This window comes from Erinaceus europaeus, chromosome 16 (genome assembly GCF_950295315.1).
Source record: "Erinaceus europaeus chromosome 16, mEriEur2.1, whole genome shotgun sequence".
NCBI lineage: Eukaryota > Metazoa > Chordata > Mammalia > Eulipotyphla > Erinaceidae > Erinaceus > Erinaceus europaeus.
Window position 1 is genome coordinate 37,343,408 of NC_080177.1, and position 13,323 is coordinate 37,356,730.

The following is a 13,323-nucleotide window of genomic DNA, read 5'->3' on the forward strand; positions in this document are numbered from 1 at the left end:
CTGAAGAATGCTTTCTTTTTTTTTTTTTTAATTTTTTATTTAAGAAAGGATTAGTGAACAAAAGCATAAGGTAGGAGGGGTACAACTCCACACAATTCCCAACACCCAATCCCCATAACCCACCCCCTCCCATGGTAGCTTTCCCATTCTCTATCCCTCTGGGAGCATGGACCCAGGGTCGTTGAGGGTTGCAGAAGGTAGAAGGTCTGGCTTCTGTAATTGCTTCCCCGCTGAACATGGGCGTTGACTGGTCGGTCCATACCCCCAGTCTGCCTCTCTCTTTCCCTAGTAGGGTGTGACTCTGGGGAAGCTGAGCTCCAGGATACATTGGTGGGGTCTGAAGAATGCTTTCTTTCCCTCCCTCTCTTTCTTCCTCTGTTAAGCCAATAATGCGTATATTATTTCTTTCAAAGTCATCCCATAGGTCTCTGTTGTTGTTTTCAGTATCTCTTAATCTCTTTTTGAGATCTTTTACCTCTTTTTCAGTTGTTTCTAACTCTTCCTTGATCTTGCTAATTCTGTCTTCAGCCTCACTTATTCTATTCTCTCTCCCCTCTACTGTTTTCTGGAGTTCATCTAATTTGTTACTCTGTTCTGATACTGTTTTAGCTTGTTCAGCTAGTTGTGTTCTTAGCTCAGCTATTTCAGCTTTCAGCTCTCTAATAACCTTGAGATAGTTTTCTTCCAGAGTCTCTTTCATTGTTTCTGCATTTCTGATGACAATTCTTTCAAACTCTTTACTTACTCCTGTGATTATTTCCTTAACTAGTGTTTGAATGTTGACCTCATTATTTTGTGGTTCAACCTTTGGGGGGCTTTTAGCCGGACTCTTTTTTTTTTTTAATATTTATTTTATTTATTTATTCCCTTTTGTTGCCCTTGTTGTTTTATTGTTGTAGTTATTATTGTTGTTGTCGTTGTTAGATAGGACAGAGAGAAATGGAGAGAGGAGGGGAAGACAGAGAGGAGAAAAAGCTAGACACCTGCAGACCTGCTTCACCACTTGTGAAGCGACTCCCCTGCAGGTGGGGAGCCGGGGTTCGAACTGGGATCCTTATGCCGGTCCTTGTGCTTTGAGCCACCTGCGCTTAACCCACTGCGCTACAGCCCGACTCCCTTAGCCGGACTCTTGTCCTGGTTCATTTCTCCATTATTTCTTCTTGTTGGTTTAACCATTTTATATAGTATGTTATGAGGTCCCTCTCTCAGTACTTTTCAAATTACTGATCACTCTTGCCTGAATTGACTTTTGTCTAAGTAAGGTAATTAAAGGGTTCACAGTTGTAGAAATTGACAGTCATTTCAAAAATATTTTAATCCCTGAGTTGGATCTCAGTGGTTTAATAGCCTCTTTTGTTCTTTTTCTTCTCTGTAGGCTATGGGAACTGGAGGGCTTTTAAACTATAAGTCGGCTTCAGAGCATCACTCTGGCATATGCAGTGCTAGGGATCACTATCTGATGACCCCATCTCTACTGGAAGTAACTACAACATAAACTTGGTATGCTTCTTCCTGTCTTTATTATTTTAATTTTCATCACCATGTGTTTCCCTTAATAACAAATACATTTCCTTATGTATTTTATATCAATAGTTGATACATAAATTATTCTGTAAAATTGATTTTATACTCTTCATTCTTTGTGAGATTTACCTATGCAGATTCATATAAATGGGGCTCTGTTTCTCCATGTCTAAGTTTCCTCATCAGCAAATATAATGGTAATGATGCCATTTGCCACACTAGGTTGTTACAAGGTTGAAGAGTAAATATATAAACCATCTGGCATATAGTAAGGACTGCTTATACTTGTATAAATACTTTTGTTAATTGATTCAAATATTTATTCATTAATCAGGAAGAGAGAGAGAGAGAGAGAGAGGAGAGAGGAGGAGAGAACCAGAGCATCACTCTGGCACATGTGATACTGGGGATTGAACTCTTCAGATTGGACTCAGCTTAAGAGTCTAACACTTCAACCACTACATCTCTCCTAGGCTGCAATTTGGTTAACTTACTAATTACTCTAATTAACCTAACAGACTGATCTAATTAGTTGATCTAATTGCTGTTGCCTGCTGAATAGGGTATCATCATTTATCTTCATTCTCACTGGTAGACATTTTGGGATTTGAAACATTTAAAGTCATAAATGAGGCTGTAATAAATTGCTGTATACTCTTGCCTTTTGAAAATATCTATTTGATATTACCCTGATACTTCCCAGAATAAGTGTGTTTTCTGTCTCTTTGATAAGTCAGAAGGCGAAGGAAGCTCTAGAATAGTGCAAGTGCCACATTGTTGGAAGTCAAAGGAACCTATTAAAACCTGTGGCTCTTAAGGATTGGATGAAACTTGGGAAGGTACCCCGTGTTAAGTATTTTGTATACTTTACCTTCTTGGCATAGACAGAAAATATTATTACAACTGTACTTCAAATGAGGAAAATTGAGGTTTGAATAGTTAATGAACATGGTTGTGACTATACAGGCAAGTAAGAGTGTTTTGCAGACACTTCTCGGGGAGATGAGAAAGCATACCCATGTCTTACTAACTGCACTGCAAACTATTACCCTCCCCCAATAAAAATGATACAAAATAAAAGATTACAAGGCTCTAAGCTGGGGAGTGGGGGAAGCTGGTATTCAAAAGATTTTTTAAAATGAAAAGAATGAAAGTGAGGAAAATATGATATAAAAGCTTACTTTAGAAGGAAACAGTTATTAAAAATGATAATTTGATGAACTTAAAGACCTATATCTTACAAAAATTCTAGTCACACTGCAGCTCTGAGACCCAGGGAAGATGTCTCCCTCCAGACAACCACATGCCCTGATCAGCATCTTTGCCCAATTCTGCTTTTTGCAAAGGCCCAAACAGTGCTGGGCGTTTTTAAGGGGAAGTAGAAGGGCGAAGTGGGGTGGAGAATAAGAAGGGATGCACTATAGAGATGATTACTGAAAGTTGTCAGCTGCCAAACACACTGTGTTCCTGGCAACACCTGTTGAGTCTGCCGCAGTGGTGGAGAGTCAGATGAAGAAAGACAGCTGTAAACATGCCAATGGCAGCAGGATGCTGTGCTGGGCTTGTGCTCTGCCAGTGGAAGATGTGCCAAACTTGCTGGCCTACGTTCAAATGGCTGGGTCTCCACTGGGTTTGTCAGCGAATCAGCCCCGGGAATACATTTGCATTAACACTGCTCTGCCATCTCCCCCTGTCCCCAATCCCCACTCTTCCCCACTGCACAGAACATAGTTCCTCTTCCAAAATGTCATCTTCAGGCTGCTTTTCAGAACCCATATTTCTGTGGAACATGAGGTAAGCCAGATGCTGTCCTGAATTGCCTTGAAGGAAGTCAGCCTCCATAGACAAGAGCAAGACAAAAAACTCCATTTTAGGCTTTTGGCAGCTGGCTAGAAAAATAGGCTGGGCAATTTTTGTGTGTCTGAAAAGAAAGCATAGACTGGGTTTTACATTTTATCTCCTGCAAACATTATGCTCACCTAGACCCTTTCTTTATTCTAGCACCTTGAAATTTGGGGGATTCTCAGCTAAGTTGGCAGAGTTTTACAATTACTGTGGGAAGTTACAGGTAAGTTTGGTTCTGTCTGCCAAAGTACTTCCTAAAATGGGAAAGTGTCAGATATGTGTAATTTCTCCTTATCTTTTCTCAAGACTTCAGGGATATCCTTGAGGAATAAGAAGCCTCAATCTGGATGAGGGAGTTTTTCTCAATTCAGACCACTACTTATGATTTTAAAAAGAGATCTATTTATACATATATGACATAGCATATATCATTTCAGCCCCTTCAGGCTAGCATATAGTGAAGGTAGTAAGACAGATAACGCCTAAAGGAACTGAGAAACTGTGTATTACTGTTTTGATAGCCTTTTCCCCAGAGGTCCTAATAAGGCACTAGACCTTAAATAACAGAAATCACCATGTTCTAACATTGCCCACACAGCACAACACAACAAAACATACACATATGCACACATAAGTATGCACACATTACATTTCTTGAAGAATACTTCCACTTTATATACATATATACTTTATATACTTCCACTTTATATTTAGAAATATATATATTTCTAAAGGATGGATAGTTTTCATTCTATACCCTCCTTCTTTTTCTTTCTAGATTGAAACATAAAGGTAGAGAGAGATAGAGATATCACAGCACTGAAGCTTCCTTCAAATGCAGTGGAGAAGGAGCTCTGACCTTGGTGTCATGCATGGCAAGCAAACACTGTTCAAGTGAACTACTTCACTGGTTTTCCTTTTTTAATGATTGTAAATATTTTATTTGCTTTCTGTTGAAGTAATATTAGATATTAAGCACATATTCAGAGTTAAATATTTATTTTAGGAATTCATCTCACAGATGCATTTACATTGGTGCATACAGGCACATGTACAAGGCTAGTCAACACTTTTTTCCATATACTAGCACAGACTCAGAAAAACCTAGAAGCCCACTGACAGGGCATACCTCATTGATAGTAAAGAGAAAACAATATAATAGACTAACTCTTTTTGTGTAGATGTGGACTAATGCATGACTAGGGTGAAAAAGCAAAGTATAAAATAATATCATATGGAAAAATAGAAAGGAAATATACATGTATGTTTCTGTATAGATAATATCTGGGAAAATAAATAACAATTATTAATCCTATAAGTGGGACTCAAGTAATTTTATACACAGATTTTATTGTTTATTGCTTTGTACTGTTTTAAGTTTGCTTTTTGTGTGTTATATTATAGAAGTGTAAAAAGTAAATTAGTTAAATTTACATCTAATGCATCTCTAAAGTTGAGTACTGGATATTTAATTTACTTGACTCTATTTATAGTAAATAATGGGGTAAGTGGTGAAATTTTTCATGAACTCAAAGATATACCTGGACTGTTTATATACCTTCATTGTTCTGTCTAGTCTCTCTGCCTCTCTCTCTTCCTTCCCCCTCCCTCAGATAAAGCATACTAAAGAAATGTACTAAGAGAGAATTTTGCTCATAGGGTTCATAAGATACCCAAATTCAGATTCTGCACTTGAGTTTCAAACTTTAAATAAGAGGTAGACTTGTTCCTTCTGGGGGCACTGGAGACAGAAAATCTAAGGCTGGGCCAGGGAACATAGCATAGTGGATATGCAAAAAACTTTCATATCTAAGTTTCTAAGATCTCATGTTCAATCCCCAACATCACTATAAACCAGAGTTGAGTAGTAATTTGACCAAAACCAGAAAAACAAAACAAACAAAAGAAAATCTGAGTCCCTGTCAGATTAACACCTTGCTTCTCCTAGTTCCTTGTTCAACAGTAATCACTTTGGGATGATTGAAAATATCAAATAAATTAATGGCTGGTGAAAAACACTTTGCAACTGTAATTATCTACTTTTATTGACTACCTCACTAATTTTGGAGTAAAAAAATAAAGTGGATTTTGCTTCACAGATCTTTACTAAATCTGATTTCTGTATAGTGACTAGAATGAAAGATGTCAGTATTTTTAAATTAATAGGAGCAGCTTTCCCCTAAGAGTCTGGCAGTGTGTCAGTATCCAGTAGAGTGAACTTAAAATGAGACACGAGGTAAGGCATGACTTTAAAATAAATTAACTCTTAGGTTAGATAGGATTCTTAAACAACTAGATTGGACCTATTTTTAGGGCATTTTGTGTGCATCAGAGGAAACTCCTGGAAAGTACAAATGCGCTTTACAAGGAAGTGTTTTTATGCTTACATATTCTTTTTTTTTAATTTATTTACTTATTTATTCCCTTTTGTTGCCCTTGTAGCTTTATTGTTGTAATTATTATCGTTGTCGTCGTTGTTGGATAGGATAGAGAGAAATGGAGAGATTTGGGGAAGACAGAGAGGAGAGAAAGATAGACACTTGCAGACTTGCTTTACCGCCTGTGAAGTGACTCCCCTGCAGGTGGGGAACCGGGGGCCCCAACGGGATCCTTCACTCGGTTCTTATGCTTTGTGCCACGTGCACTTAGCCGGCTGCACTACCGCCTCCCTTATGCTTACATATTCTTAAATTCATGGAAAGAATTTTAATTTAACACTTTGAGTAAGATATAAGTAGGCTCCCTTGATCATTTTCTAGTTTCTCACAAACAAGATATCAAGTTTTCATCTACTAAATACTATCCTTTGATTTTACTTCTTTTGAATCTATTTGATAAACTAATTCTCTGTGTGTTTCTCTTTGATATATATAATTTTCTCTTGAGATTTAAGCTAGAAGGTATCTTGTAATGCATTCTACACTATCTCTCAGGACAATAGTTTAAAATAAATAATACAGCTAATGGATGCTCATGAGATAAAAGTTTAAATTAACATTATTTAAAACACTGTTGGCAAAAATATTTTTAGAGAGAGGGAATGTAAGCACATCACTCTGACATTGACAGTATATCAAATTCATACTTGTGAGTTCATTGCTCTCCCCCTCCCATGCTACCTCCCAGGTCAATAAATGAAATAAATAAATAAATAAAATTATTTATAATTTTCACTAACCATATGTATGCTTTTTAAAGTGCAAGAACATTTGCTCAAATGAATAGGTATCCAGTATACTTAAAAAAATTGTTAACCATGTTGTGGAAAACAGCCTAGAGAGTTCTCAGAACACTAGAAATAGACCTACTGTATGACCTGGCAATTTCTCTCCTGGGAATGTTTTCAACGAAAGCAAACACATCCACTAGAGAGACCTATGTACACCTATGTTTGTAGATATGCAATTAGTAATAACCCAGTCTTGGAAGCGACCCAGAAACCTGACAATAGAAGTTGTGGAATATATATACACAGTGGAATAATATTCACCTGTTTAAAATGATAAAGTTATCTTCTCTGCCTCATCTTGGATAGAGCTTGAAAGAATCATGCTAAGTGAGATAAGCCAACATGAGAAGGATGAATATCACTGATCTCATTCATAGATGGAAATTAAGAAACAAGAACAGAAGCAGTAATCACAAAGTAAATCTTGGACTGGCTTTTGTGTACTGCACTCTGGGCAAAGAGAGGGAGGGGAAAGATGGGGGTTGTGCTTTGGGGTCCTGGGATATGAAGGTCTAAATGGATCTAAGTTGGGGGTGAGAATGTTTTTCAGACATCTTTCATGGGGAGATGAGAAATGGTAACCATGTGTTCACAACTGTATCCATTAACCCCCCAGTAAAGTAAAAAATAAATAAAGTTAATATGTCATTGAATTGTGTGTGTGTTAAAGGATATGCAGTCTTAATTTTTTGAGTTACCCCTTTTCAGTGTTCTCTTGTAAAATGTTCTATTACTGGCCCATAAAATGTAATGAATAGCCTAACCATATATGATCCTTGTGCTATGGCTAAACTATAATGAGTTAGAACAATGCTCACCCTGTATCATATATATATACACAACAGCTGCATTTTACTCTCCAGTCAACTAGGAAAATTAACAAAAGTCACCTGAAAACTTAGCAAAAGATGACCAGGATATCTTCAAAAACTCACCAGGCCACAGGTCAATACAGACACGTATGGCGCATGGACAGAAAAGGGGTGAGGATTCCCAGGACTAAAAGGCTATACACAGGGATGGCTGGCACCAGACTGTGAGTTTGGCCATTGAGAGGCACCACTTCTAGGTTCCAATTAAAGAAAGGACTATTAAAAAAGAGAGAAAGTTAACATATAAAGCCAAACAAGTTGTTAACTAATCATAAACCTAAAGGCTGGAGTAGTGCAGATGAAGATTTGGGGGGTGGCGTCTTCATGCTAGCATGATGACAGCCAGACATCCCTGGACAGATAACCCCACCAATCTGTCCTGGAGCTCTGATTCCCCAGAACCCCACCCCACTAGGGAAAGAGAGGCAGGCTGGGAGTATGTATCGACCTGTTTAGTGGGGAAGCAATTATAGAAGCCAGACCTAACACCTTCTCCACCCCATAGTGATCCTGGGTCCATATTCCCAGAGGGATAAACAATAGGAAAGCTATCAGGGGAGGGAATGTGATACAGAGTTCTGGTGGTGGGAATTGTGTGGTGTTGTACCCCCCTTATCCTATGGTTTTGTCAATGTTTCCTTTTTATAAATAAATAATAATAAAAATATTAAAAAGTGATAGAAAAAGAAAGAAAAGAGTAAAGGAAAGGTATCACTGAAGCATGGACAGATAGCAGGCACCAAATTAGGTTGATGATTGAAATACACCACTTCTGGGTGTAAGTTTTAGCAACAAAAATACTGTTAAAAAGAAACAATAACACCCTAAAAATTCACCAATTTACAACTGTGATTTCTTGAGTTTCCATTGCTTTGGCCCCAAAGAGGCTGGAACAGAGGCAGGGAGACCCTATATTGATATCAAGGTCAAAGAACCGGTCCAGTGACTTAGGATAAAAATCTCCCCTCCCCAACCAAGATATATAAACACGTAAATCAAAACCTTAGCTACAGTGTCTTCTACTGGCACAACAATAAAACCTACACTAAATGAGGAAACTGAGAAATACAGAGACAGCAATGACAGAAACCCCAAATGACCACACAAACACCGTTTTTTCTAAATGGTGGAGATAGAGTTCAGAAAAATCATTATGAAATCAATTCAAGAAACTGAAGCTAAGATTTAAAAACTTAACTATCAGTTTACCAAGGAATTACAAGGTACAGAAAAAACAAAAAACAAAGCCAAAACCAGCACGCATCCAAAGGAAGCATGGACAACATACTCTATGCTACACCTGAGGAAGATGGGTCAATATTGTGGCAGCATGGAACATTCCTACTCATGACCACACAATGTGAGCTCAGATATACAGGGATGCAGAGGTCACACAGGTTCCCAAGCTAATTATGGGCCCCAGATCACATCAAATTGATGGTGTTTACAGTAAAAAATATTTATATACCTTTCTCATATTAGGGAGCTACTCTCTTCCCTGATACAGCTTTCTGGTCCTTTTCCCAGCTATGACATCATCTCCCCAGACAATAACTTGGATCCACCTGCATATCGTATTTCAGGCTCAGGCAAAAAAACAAAAAAATACTAGTATAGCTACAGGCCTTTTGAAATATAACTAAAATATGCCTATGAGCTAGCTACAAAATGGAGGACCCCCCCAACACTTCATCTGCACTATTCCAGCCTTTATGTCCATTATTGTTCAACAATTTGTTTGGCATTGTATGTTAATTCTCTTTTCAGCCACCAGGTTCCCAGATCCTAGCAGGAGGTGACCAGACTTCTCTGGACAGACAACTCCACCAATGTGTCCCAAAAGCCCTTCCCCACTGGGGAAAGAGAGAGAGACAGGCTGGGAGTATGGATCAACCTGTCAACGCCCATGTTCAGCAGGGAAGCAATTACAGAAGCCAGACCTTCAACCTTCTGCATTCCACAATGATCTTGGGTCCATACTCCCAGCAGGTTAAAGAATAGGAAAGCTATCAGGTGAGGGAATGGGATACAGAGTTCTGGTGGTGGGAACTGTGCAAAGTTGTACCTCTCTTATCCTATGGTTTCATCAATATTTCCTTTTTTTATAAATAGAAAAAAATATATGGGTAAAAGAGTTCTGCCAATATTTTCCTCTAAGTATCTGATAGATTCTGGTCTAAAATCCAAGTCCTTGTTCCACTTGGAATTTACTTTTGTGTTTGGTGAAATATAGTGGTTCAGTTTCATTCTTCTGCATGTTTCAACCCATTGTTTCCAACACCATTTGTTGTTGAAGAGACTCTGCTTTCCCCAATTAATAGTCTGGACCCCTTTGTCAAAGATTAGATGTCCATAGGTGTGGGGACTTACTTCTGGGCTCTCAATTCTATTCCACTGCTCAGTGTGTCTATTCATCTTCCAGTACCAAGCAGTTTTGATGACAATGGCTCTATAATACAATTTGAGATCTGGGAGTTTGACGCCTCCAGTTCTGTTCTTTATTCTCAAGATTGTTTTGGCAATTCTAGGTCTTTTCTGATTCCAGATAAACATTTGTAGCATTTATTCTATTTTCCTAAAAAACGTGGTTGGGATCTTGATAGGGATAGCATTAAATTTGTATATGGCTCTGGGTAGTATATTTATTTTGATTATGTTAATTCCTCCAAACCATGAACATGGAACATCTTTCCACTTCTTTGTGTCTTTTTCAATTTCCTTGAGTAGTGACTTGTTGTTTAAATTCAGAGGCTCTAGCTGGCCGGGCTAGCTTCGTGGTGGTAGAGACAGAGACTCAGAGACACACGGCTGGGCAGGGAAGCTGTATTTCTTTATTCAGGAACAACGATTCATAAACTAACCCAAACTAATCACCAAACAGAACTCTCCTGCCTCCTTCCCCTGCGGCGGCGCCAACAACTCTGGAACTCTGGAACTCTGGAACTCTGTCGGGGTTCCTTGGGGTGGGGACAAGCATTCCCGTGAAACTATCAGGACTGAACCAATTTTCTTGGCAGGGGGAGAGCTAGAACAAACCAATGTAAAGCATACAACAATTCCCCCTTTTCTTTTTAACTAAATGACTACAGTATCAGGGGTGTCAGGTGCACAGAAACCTATTTCATACAGGCATTTTTTAAAAAAGAAATTGGCACAAACATGGAGGAACATGTAAGTGAGTAACAAGAACCAGTGTGCTGCCAAGGGAAGGCCTGAGGGGTCCTTTTTTTTTTTTGCCTCTGTGGGCAAAACTTTATCAGCTTAAAAAATATTTCCTGCCTCTGGGGGGCGTACTTGTCTTGACAGACATTTGCATGGGGGTGGGGAACGGCCTAGAGTCCCAAAGGCAGCTGGCTGCAATTTACTTACTATGAAACAAAACTTATTATTAGCATAACCATAGCGCAATCTAACGTTTCTGATAGAGAAGGAATTTGAGACTTTTACATATCAACAACGTCTTTTTAACCTTTTGTTACACTCATTCAAGATGGAGACACACCCTAGGTGTGCACAGGAAAGAAAACCTCAGTCATGAGAATAATTAGCATAGCCATTGTGTAATCTACCATTTCTAATAGAGAAGGTAATCGAGAGTTTTACATATCAACAAGTCTATTTAACCTTTTGTTACATCCATTCAAGATGGAGACACACCCTAGGTGTGTGCAGGTCTTGTTTAGACTAACTTAGTTAAAATATATTGATTGTTAACTAATTTTTACCTCAGACTTTAAATGTAAGTTAATTTTATCTTTATGAGAATTACGTTGAAAACCTTTTTCATTTAACTTTGCTTAGTAAGAATTTAGCCTTAAAGTTACTGTTTACCACACTTTAAACACACACATAAACATGGTCATTAATACACAAGGAGAGAAACCTTTGTTACGAAGACATGTCATTTTAAACACGAATTTAGATCTGTACTGTCTTAGTTGTTGGGGGGGATCACCATCCGGAGGTGGCCTCCCGTGCAGCTCCACTTCAAGGAATTGCAGGTTGCGATCTCTGCATGAATCTCTGCGTACTCCAGCTTGTCTGCCTTCAGACTGGAGCTGAGGATCTCGTCCAGGGCGCCCAGTTTCGGCAGGGAGCCCAGGGGGTCTGGGAGGTCCGGGATCGGTCCAGAATTCATAGCACGAGGGCGCGGGCCAGCTTTATAGAAGGTGCGGGCCGAGGTGCCCAGGGGTGGCGGCCATGATAGGCTGCCGAGGCCCTGCCCCATGGCCCTGTCATATCTGCTGTCCTGTTCCATGACCCTGCCATGTCTGTTGCCCTGCTCACAGTGGCCGAGCAGTGTGGAGGGATCCCGCGCCCAGTGCCCTGCACCACGCAGTGGAGAGCTGGCTCTTGTGGGGTGGCCTCGGGCTCCTGCATGTTGGCATCAGGCTCCTGCATGATGGCATCGGGCTCTAGCATGTTGGCATCGGGCTCCTGTGTGGTGGCATCGGACTCCTGCGTGCTGGCGTCGGCCTCCTGCGGGCTGCGGGGCTGCAGGGCTGCGGGCGCAGTGCGCGGGGTTGTCCGGGCACGGCCGGCTGGCTGGCTGGCTGGCTGCTCCACCAGGTGGAAATGGCAGCTCCGCGCCTCGCCTCCCGCCCGCTGGCTCTTCCCGACTCCGCTGGTTGTTCTGAGTGCGCCCGAGCGAGTGGAAACCACAGAGTGGTCCAGAGATAAATGTTCCAGAAACAGCAAAACAGTCTCGTGAAGAAAGAGCAGAGGCGTTTGGAGATCTCTTCACAAGCAGAAGAGGAGGCCATAGTACGTAGGTAGCCAAATTGTCTTCACTTATCTGAGAGATGCGCAGGTCAGGTCCACGTGGGCGCCATTTGTTGTTTATTTTCGGAGGCTCCAGTTGGCCAGGCTAGCTTCATGGGCGGGTAACAGAGACTCGAGAACACACGGCTGGGCAGGGAAGCTGTATTTCTTTATTCAGGAACAACGATTCATAAACTAACCCAAACTAATCACCAAACAGAACTCTCCTGCCTCCTTCCCCCGCGGCGGCGCCAACAACTCTTGAACTTTGCAACTCTGGAACTTTGTCGGGGTTCCTTGGGGCGGGGACAAGCGGGCCTGCGAAACTAGCAGGACTGAACCAATTTTCTTGGCAGGGGGAGAGCTAGAACAAACCAATGTAAAGCATACAACAGTGACTCATAATTTTCAGTATACAGGTCTTTAACTTCCTTGGTTAGGTTTATTCCTAGATATTTTATTGTTTTTGTTCCTATAGTAAAATGTACTGATTTCTGGATTTCAACTTCTTCTAATTTAGTGTTTGCATAGAGGAATGCCACTGACTATTGAATGTTAATTTTGTAGCCTGACACCTTACTGTATTTCCTAATGATTTCTAAAAGCTTCTTGCTGTATCCCTTAGGTTTTTCTGTGTATACTAGCATGTCATCTACAAATAGGGAGAATTTGACTTCTTCTCTTCCAATCTGTATCCCTTTAATTCCTTGCTCCTGCCTGATTTCTATGGCAAGAACTTCCAACACTATTTTGAATACTAATGGTGATAGTGGGCATCCTGTCTAGTACCTGACCTGAGGGGAAATGCTTCTATTTTTTCACCATTGAGTATGATGTTGGTTATAGGTTTGCTATATGTAGACTCCACTATCTTCAGGAATTTTCCATCTATTCCCATTTTTTGTAGTGTTTTGATCATGAAGCGATGTTGTATTTTGTCAAAGGTTTTCTCTGAATCTATTGATATGACCATGTGGTTTTTGATATTGCTTTTGTTGATGTGGTGGACCATGTTGATTGATTTATATATAATAAACCAACTTTGCATCCCCAGATAAACCCCACTTGGTCATGATGAACAATTTTTTTAAT